We start from the raw sequence: 9,761 nt of genomic DNA on the forward strand, positions 1-9,761 counted from the left end.
GTCCTCGTAGGGGAAGGCGGTGGCCGGGGGCGGGGCCGGAAGCGGGGCGAGCAGGGGGGGCGGAAGGGGAAATCGCGGAGAGGGAGGGGCGGTCCCTGAAGGGGCGTGGCCTGCATTCACGGTCTGCGCCCGCGCCGGGAGAGGCAGGTGGTTGCGCGGCGGAACCCGGTGGCCTGCCGCTGGTGGCTCGCGCAGCTCGTGGGGAGCGGGCGCGCGCGGGCGCCGAGGGATCGTGTGGGACGGGAGGGCGAGGAGGCGGCGGGGCGCCCCCGACGCGCGGTGTAAAGTGCGGAGGGGCGATGGCCGCGCGCACCGTGGGGACGGGGTGGCAGTTGGAAGGCGGGTGCTGAAGCCTTGTCTTGGGCGGCAACACTGAGTTTGAGGCGAGTTAAAATAAAGGGTAACCATGATAACCGTTCGCGGCTTTATACCCGCATGCGCGTCCGGCGCCGCAGCCTGGAGTGTGCGGGGAGGTCTATGTGCCGGCGGCGCTCCCGCGGGCACCTCCGGAGAGCCGGCGGCCCACCTGGGCGGCCGGCGAAGGCCCCTGCCGGCTTCTGCCTTCGCGGGCCCTGTGGGCTACCGTGGGCCGCTGATCAGACATTCGGTTTAGTCCTACTGTCCAAATGCACCAGGTGCAATTTTGTTTCCTGCCTTTAACTTCGGAACACACCTTTGGACTGTCAGGTTTTGCGGATTTTTTGACCATGGTCATTAATTCACTTTTTTTCTGCCACACACACACACACACACACACTGTGGAAGACTCTAGTTCCATGTTTCAGAGCTTTGACCGGCCTCAGCAATCCTGTGTAATAAGGGCAGATGTGAATTTAGGGGGAGACCAGTAAATACACCCTTTATCTGAACCGGGGCTCAGAACCAATAGCAACAGGACCGGCAGGCAGAGGAAACTGAATGCCAGCGTAGTGATCACTGCTAATGGCACCGTGGGAGCACACGACTTAGGCACAAAACGCACCCACCCTCCAACGTGGTGCCCAGTTCAGTGCCAGGTCTCCTAAAAGCCTCACTTAAAGCAAACAGTTACCAGGACACATGTAATTGGCACAGCATGGGCCTTCATCCACAAAATTCAGAAAGCAGGCCAATCCCCAGTTCCTAATAGATAAGAGGCAAAATTTTGTCCTTAGAAAACTCTCAAAAGACCCTGAAACGTGGTGTTACCTGAGCCAAGGTAAACAGGCTGACAAAGTTGATTCGGTGTTTCTGGGACTCAAGTGGGTCTGTAGATGGTACTTCACATGGTTCCGCATTCTCGCAGTGTTATTTTACAGTCGTCACAGCCCCCCAACCAGGGCTTCTTAGAGATGTATTTCTTTTCCATCCAACATGTTCCTATTTCTTAGTCCCATTTCACCTTTGGGTCCTGTGTTTCTGGCACCCCAGGGCTGCATTGAGGGTGAGCTCTTAGAGCACAGCTTTCCCTGTGCGCAGTGTTCAGTGGCCCCTGCCTAATGCTGGGGGTCGCAGGCCTCCTTGAGGAGACAGGGTTCATTTCTTAAGAGACAAATTGATAAGTGAAACAAAACATCTCAAGGCAAAGTTACAAAAGCAGCAGCCAGTTGTCTTCTGTTCCTTTTTGGGTTTTAATTCTCCTGAGTGCAGCCTTGGGAGGGGTTGCCTGTTAAGGCAGAGGTAGACTCCCCTGCCTGAGGCGGGGCCACCATGGCACCCTGTGGGGCTGCAGGCTCCCCGTTGTCCTTCACACAGACCCGCAACTCCAACAGTCAGGTCCGCAACGGAACCTGGCATCCCTCTCTGCAGTGTCTCCTGAAACCCTGTTACAGTGATACCAGCCCCTCCCTCTCACTCCAACTTGGGATTTCAATGGGAAATAGCCTGGCCTGTCTGTGACCATCATATGTAACTTCCACGGACGTGTAGGTTGTCTTCGGGGTCTTGCGATGCCAAGAGTGCTGCAGGGGCCGACCTTGGACACCTATAGTTTTGTGCACCAGATGTGTCTTTTGAGTAGCAGGGTTGAGGCAGGGATTACCAGCTGGAAAGGAAAGTGTATACATAGTTTTGTTGGGCATTTGCCAGCTTTCTCAGAAGGGTCATGCCAATCTGCATGCCCAGCAGCAGTGTATAGGACCACCTGTTACTTGTGACTGTCCCAAATTTATTCTGTTCTTGATTTCTGATTTCAGTGTGTTGTGGTGGGAGAACATATTTTGTAAGATTTCAGTCCTTTTAAACTTATTGAACATTTTTAATGGCCCAGGATATGGTCTGTCCCGGGGAACATTTCATTCACATTCCTGAGAAACACGTGCATCCTGCTGTCGGGTGGTGCCCCAGAAGCCGCGCGAGTCCTGTAATGTCCATATGGGGGCGGTTATGCCGAGTCTTCACTTCCTTTTGATCTGCCGAGCTGTTCTCTCCATTATTGACAATGGAATGCTGAATCTCTTCAAGTATGTCAGTTTTGCTTCATGTGTTTTGGGGCTTTATTTTAAATTTCAAAAATGTTTATAGCTAAATGTCTTCCTGATAGATGGACTCTGATCACTATAAAACATCTTTGTCTCTAGTAACCAGGCCTGTCTGCACTGTTCTGCCTGCTGTCAGCATAGCCCGCCTGGCCTGCCTGTTTGGTTTCAGCACTCTCTACATCCCTTTACTTTCAGCCGTGGCATCTTAGAATCCAAGACGTGTGTCTTGTCAACAGCATCTAATTTATTCCATTTTTATCCTTTCTGCTGATCTCTGCATTTGAGTTCATTGTTTGACCCATTTATGTAATTATGGGCAGGGCAGATTTTCCTCTGCCTTTGCTGTCTGTTTTCTGTCGTATATCGTATATCCTTTCTGTTCCTCCACTGTTGCCTCTCGTGTGTGTTAAATATCTTTTAATTATTTTCTTAGTGGTTTCCCTGGGGATTACAGTTAGGATCTGAACCCATAACAATCTAGTTCACGTTCACACCAGCTTAATCTTTGTACCACACGAATGGCTGATCCTGTGTAGCTCCACATCCCTTCTCCCCTGGGGCTTGTCGTCACACAAACTTCCTGACGGGTTGTGTGCAGGCTGTGTGGGAGCCGGTGGGACCTGACCAACAGCAGTGTTTTCCCGTGAAACACCACCTCCTGCATTTTCAGCCTCTTACCTGTGCAGACGTCGCCAGGACTGTCATTCCCAGGGAGAGGCACATTCACGCTGAGTGGACAGTGCCATCGGTCATAAAAACTTTTCTCTTTAGAATTGTAGGAGCTCTGTGCTGCGTGGGACCTTGACAAGATAAGTCAAATGATTCTTAATTCTGGTTATGCTTCCGAACTCCTGAGTGGGGGAGGTTTTTTTATTATTAATGCTGGTTGCCTGGGGTTCATTTCAGACTTATGACAAAAATCTCCTTCTATTCATTTTTTTATGCTGTTACCTAAGAAGTGAGAAGAAGTCCGAGTGAATGACAGACTCCTCTATCAGTACGAGCCGTGCTAAGTAAGTGTCCCTACCTATGTGTTGCCATCAGCCTGCAGCTTACAGTTTTGGGAAAGTGGAAGACACATCAGCACGGATTTCTTCATCCTTCCTCAGGTTAGTGTGTGCTCACGTTCCTGGGGCCAAGACTGTATGCTTTGTGCAGGGGTCAATGCGGTTCCCGCCAGCAGAGCACCCCCCCCCAGGAGCTCGTGGAACCGAGGCAGCGCTTGGAGGGTGTTTAGGAGCTGTGTTGTGGCCAGGCCTTACTCCACGTGCGGTGCTAAGCTTTCCTTGGATAAAGTTCTGAGTCTCTTGTGTGGCATGGCTGAGGTTTCTCAAGCCAGATCCCCGTGCGCTGAAAGCCATGTTGCCACACGACCAGACTCGACGGGGAGGGCTAACGCCCCAGGTCATCAGCACTGCTGCCCCAGGGCACCTGCCCCTCGGTTAGGCTTCTGTGCGCCTTTGCTCACAATCTGTCCGACAGAGGGCGCCCGTGGCACACATCATGCAGTTGCGGGAAAAGAACAGAACAGCAGGTATGTATTTTTAACAGACTTATTATCTAAGAAATGTTTGCCCAGCAGGCTTTGCGCTGAACATCGCGTCCTGAAGGAGCAAATCAGGGAGTCTGATCCAGCGCTAGACCGATTGCTGGGTTGACTGACCGCTGATTTCCTCTAGCCCCTGAGCTCTCCTTAACGGGCACACCACTGTGTTTCTTTGATCGTCTGTGGATGCAGCAAGTTTTGTAATTCTTTGTAGCAGGTTTAGGAGTTTTTCTGCAAGAGACATCAAATTTGGGAAAATTAAGAGAAAAACTGCCACTCAGTTAAATATTCCCACCCTCCTCCTGCAGGAAGAACGCTAAACAATGAATCTTGGCGGATTCTGACAGCAGTGGCAAGGAGCCGAGGCACAGAGGGGAGCCCGGATGTGTCGGGCCAGGCCCCAAGGGGCGGAGGGCGGAGGGCAGAGGCTGGGGAGCTGATGCGGGCTCTCGTCTGTGCAAGAGGTCCCACCACGGTCACCACCTTCCCTGGGTGACAAGCAGTACCTCTCTGCTTTGGCACATGGCTGTGCATAGCAACCACAATTCATTCGTTTGTGCATTCACTCACTCCCGTCTCCTCACAGCAAGCCAACCATTTTAATGAGTTCTTTGTGCATGTGTTTATGTGTTTTTGTACAGGACAGACACTGTCTTTCATTTAGTTCACTTCGTGGTGCCGTGCCACGGGTATTTTCCACGCCTTGCTCTTCCTCCGAGGGCGGTGCTTTGAAGTCCCATATTGCTGAGTGCACTCCTGGCTTGGTCAGAAGGCTGCGTGGAACTCTGTGGTGATGCCCTCAGAGTTTCCCCATTGGATTTGTGACTAGCCTCACCGAGGCTGTGCCTGGGCCAGCCACCTGCGCCCAGAACGACACCGCAGTGAACACGTCACTTCACAAAGCTGGGCTTGGAAGTGCTGGACCCTAACATATGTGTGTATTTAATTCCTTTGCGTAAAAAGTGGTAGGTTGCCCCTCACAGTGGCTGTAACTCTCCAGTGTCACCGCAGACCATGCGAGGACAGTCGTCACCTCATGGCCAGCCATCTGACTCTTGCTAGTATAACAGGTGCAAGTTGCCATCTCTTTGTTTCAGTTTGAATGTGGCTATTCGTGAGCTTTTGAACATCACTCTTATGCTGACCAGTTCTTGGTCTTTCTTCTATCAAACCATAGCCTCTACCAGTTTCCGGCGGCTTGATGTGTATTGTGGCTTATTTGCATGTGCATCCATGTTGCCTGTAGGGTCCTCAGCTGACTACTAACTTACCCACAGCACCCCTCAGTTATCAGGCAGGGCTCTTCAATCCAGTCGGAATATCATCTGGGAACAAAGAATAATTTAGGGAAAACTGGCACAGGTAAAATCTAGAACATGGACTCTGTCCATTTATTCATATGATCTTAAATAGTCCTTGATTATAAAGTCTTACAAAGTTTTCTTTTTGGGAGTCTTGAGTATTCATAGTTAATTTTGAGAGACTTCATCGTTTTTGTTTCTATTTCTAATATTTTTTTGATATTATCTTCCAGTTGAGTGTGACTGCTGTAAAGAAAAGTTACTGATTGTGTGGGTTGATGGTGCATTCAGCAGAATTTCCAAACCCTCTTAGGAGTTTGTGATTCAGCCACCTCTGGGTTGATGATTACAGGATCTTCATTTTTGCCTTGGGCAGACTGAAGTGCCGTTGAGTAAAAGACAGAAATGGGAAGGTTGGGGTGGAATAACGGATTCACTATTTGCTCAGTCCAGGTGCTTTGCATGGCAGGTCAGCGGTCTTCCAGCTGGTGGCTCAGGGGCAGGCTTTGTGGGGATTGGTTCTGTGTGCCCACTTGATTGGGCCATGGTGCCTGCAAACTGGTCATTGTGAATATCTATCTGTGTGAAGGTATTTTTGGATGAGATTAACACTGAAGCCAGTGGTCTCTGAGTGAAGCAGATGGCCCTCCCCAGTGTGGGCGGCTGCAGGAAGCCAACCGACTCTGCCTGCCTGATGGCACAGCCCAGGAGGCCGTGGACGGATACCGCACAGCGGGCCTCCAAGGGGAAGGCTACTGGTATATCTTCTATTGCTTAATTTGACTATTCCCCTAGATTCGAACAGCCCTCGTGAATCAGAAAAAGCCCCTAGAGAAAGGACTGTTAGGAGCCGTAAAGCAATCATAAAAGTCAGCCTGTGCCCCTGCACATTCCTGTCAGGCCAGTGGGTTATTGTCCCTGGGTTGGGAAATAGAAGAAAGTTCGGGTGACTTCAGGGTACAACTCCCCAGCCAGCTTGGCCCCCAGGAGAAACAGAGGTGACCAACATGGTTTGTGGGTCAGTAGAACAGGTGGGATAATCTTGGTAGAGTTCCCTTAAGAATCATTACTATAGAAATCACGGTAAGCATTGTTACCGTCAGCAGAGTGAGCGCTGCTCTTTCTACTGTGAGTGGTTTCGGGGAACTAGGAAACAACACGCCCCACAGCCAGCCTAGGTGGGAGTCCGGCTGAGCAAGTTCTAAGACCCATTCAGAAAACAGTGTGGTGCCTTGTAGAAATTTAACCTGAGATTAGAATCTAAAGGTATGAGAGCAACAGAAAAATCTTGAAGAAGAAAACATGACCTTTCATGGTTGGGAAAGCAGGGGAACATTCCGAGAAGTAGATTGTGCCATAAATCACTGAATGACACGTGCCTTATGATTTTATGATGATTTCATGTAACCAATCCCTTCTATCTTGCTTGAGGTTTCTGAATAAACAGGCCAGGCCAGCTTAGCATCTCTGCCAGTGTCTGTGTTCTCACCCAGTCGCCGACGCCGTTCCTCCTCCGGGGACCCCTGGACTGACTGGAGCTGGACTCTGGCAGGCGGCCTCATCCGGTCAGCCGAAGGCCCGCAGAGAACAAAGGCCAACCTGCTTGAGCAAGAAGCAGTGCTGCCTGCACACAGCCCTCGGACACCATTCTGTGGACATCCTTACGTTTAAAAGTGTCTCTTTGGAGGTACGAGTTTGAAATGCATTAAGACTAGAGGTTTATTCGACAAGGGCTGTGGTTCAGACATAAAAGGAGAGCGTCCCGCAGGATTTTCTATGAATTAGCCAAGGTCAGAAGGATCTGACAGAGGTGGAGACCATATGCGGTCTCTTCAGAGTCACCCAAATCACGGAAGTGCCTAGAAGTCTTTACGATTTCTCATCAGCGGGGCTAGAGAGCGCTCAGTCACAGACCTCCCCCAGCTGAGCGATGATGCCGGCCTGTAAATCGGAGGAGCCTTGTGACCTTGCGGTTGATTCTGCTCAGAAGGTAGTTATAAAATGATTACATTTTTGTAGACTAAATCTACTTGATAAACTTTAGCTAGGTTTGAGAAGGAAAGAGTCTTACAGTGAATTCTCCTTTAACAAATATTTTAAAATATCTACTATACAGATCTTGTCAAAGAAATTGAATGTTTAAAACATAATCAGTCTTATATCTTACATAGAAAATTCAAAATCTTGAATATTTGAGTAGAAATATAGAGTATTAGGAAGAAAATGTGAAGTAAAGTTAAAGTATGCATTTGATTAAAATTAAGTCATTACTGTTGGCCTTACAGAAATAAAGTTGATCACAAGGGAATACTATGAACAATTGTGCATCAACACATTAGATAACTTAGATGAAATAGAAAAAATGCTAGAAACACACAAATTACCTAAACTGACTCAAGAAGAAATAGAAAATCTCAACAGATGTATATATCAAGTAAAGAGATTGAATCAGTAATAGAAAAACCTAATGAAGACAGCTTCATTAGTGAATTCTACCAAATGTTAAAAGCAGATTTGATACCAGTCCTTTTCAAACTCTAATAGAAGAATACATCCTAATCATTCTATGAAGCCAGAACTACCATGACAGCTAAGACAGAGACATCACACACAAAAAAACCACTGCAAACCAATATCCCTATGAATATAGATGCAGAAATTCTCAATGAAATAGTAGCAAACTGAATCCAATAGCACATTAAAATCATTACACACCATGACCAAGAGGGATTTATCCCAAGAATGCAGGCTGGTTCAACCTACAAACATCAACCAATATAATAACATCATATTAACGGAATGAAGGGGGGAAAAGACTGTTCATCTCAATTGACATAATAAAAACCCTCAACAATATTCAACAAAATCCAACATGCTTTCATAAGGAAAAAACTCAGAAAACCAGGGACAGGAGGGAACTTCCTCAACATGATAAAGAACATTCATGAAAAACACACAGCTGATATGCTCGGTGGCAGAAGATGGAAAGACCAGGAACTGAGGCTGACGCCCGAGTCGGTCACCTCCTCTCCTCTGGGTGCTGGTGTGAGTTCTGGCATGCACGCAGCCGGGAATGCAGGGGTGTCAGTCCTACACAGCCAACGTGTTCGTCTGACCAAGACTGTCATGCCTTCTCTTAGGGAGAAGCTGAGAAGAGGAAGGGAAGACAGTTTTGCCCGCTCTCCTGTCTGCTTTTCCTCTCTCAAGTTATTGGTCTCAGTCTCTAATCTCAGTTACCAAGGGTGTGGCTGTTCTCCTTGAAGGAGAAAGCTGGTGTGAGAGACCCCACCCTCCTCTGTCAGATGGCTTCCTTGACGACAGCCTCTGTGCCCCACTGTCCCCCTATGGCCCTACGATCGGGCATCTTGCATGGGTGTCACCCAAAGCTCCCTGGTGGCCCAGGCTGAGCCACGCAGCTACAGCACGGAAGCTCAGAGATGTGAAAGAAGCTAAAGCAAGTTGTTTGGGGGCATAACATCCACTCAGGGATCAGTGAACTGCCAGCTGGGGAGCTGCTTCACCCAGTGCCCCCTCTTCTCTCTCCAGCTCTTCTGAGGGGGCTTGAGGGTGACCCTCATCTGCGTCACCGGATCTGAATGGCTGTGGCTACTTGCAACTGAGTTCATCCCGCTTGGCCCTTGACTGGGCCTCACACAGCCTCACCTCAGGGGTTTCTGCTCCACAGTGTGTGGATGGATCGCTCTGGGGGCACAGGGAGGGAAGGAAGGAATGGGGGAGCAAACCGGGGAGGTGCCTCCGGAGGGATGACGGGTAGGAAGCCTGAGGTCAGTCCTGCCTTGGCCGCCACAGCCTTCTGACTCGAGATCAATAAAGTTGAGACTTACAGAACTTTGGAGCAGTGATGGCATTGGCCACTGTAGGTGACCTGGTCGCTGCCACATACAGCTCACTCGGCTGGGTGCAGGAGAACGGCCAGCACTCATTTATACTGACATGTTCTGCCTGGAGGAGGTGCGAGGCTGGGTGGGGTTGGGAGCCCTGGGCGGGAGGCTGCACAGCCCCAGCGCCGACCTCAGCCCCTCGCCAGCAACAACATAAGTGTGGTAAGTGTGGCGTGCGTGACTACTGCGGTACAGAGCAACTAACGCTGCTGACATCAACATACATCCTAATAAGATGGGTAATCTGGAGACACCCCTGTCTGAGCTGTAAAGTCCTGATGATGAAAATCCCTCCCCTACCAACTGAAAAATGTGATTCTTAGTTTACAGAGGGTAAAGTGTCTTTAAGATTAGAATTCCCTTGTGGAAATACTGAGCCACTCGTATGTGGTGCTTCAGGCCTCAGTGGGTTCGAATGTGTCCCAGCAGAGGTGGGGCACAAGAGGAAGGGGCAGAGAGGATGCACCGTGGGCCTTGGCCTGCAGGCAGGATGTGCCTCTTGGCACTTCTGCCTGGAGGAAGGCCACGGTGGCTCAGGACAGGCCTTGAACCA

General features: G+C 49.7%; 1 long non-coding RNA gene across 2 annotated transcripts; it reads left to right on the forward strand.

Annotated features, from left to right (window-relative positions):
• Window positions 1-111: 111 nt before the first annotated feature.
• Window positions 112-9,155, forward strand: LOC118967583 (uncharacterized). Of its 2 annotated transcripts, none has more exons than XR_012128848.1 (2): window positions 112-3,568; window positions 4,647-9,155. It is a non-coding gene; the product is annotated as an uncharacterized lncRNA (long non-coding RNA). The 2 variants fall into 2 exon arrangements; XR_012128849.1 differs by having other exon boundaries at window positions 156-3,993.
• Window positions 9,156-9,761: the final 606 nt, after the last annotated feature.

The sequence above is a fragment of the Manis javanica genome, chromosome 3 (genome assembly GCF_040802235.1).
Source record: "Manis javanica isolate MJ-LG chromosome 3, MJ_LKY, whole genome shotgun sequence".
Taxonomy (NCBI): Eukaryota; Metazoa; Chordata; class Mammalia; order Pholidota; family Manidae; genus Manis; species Manis javanica.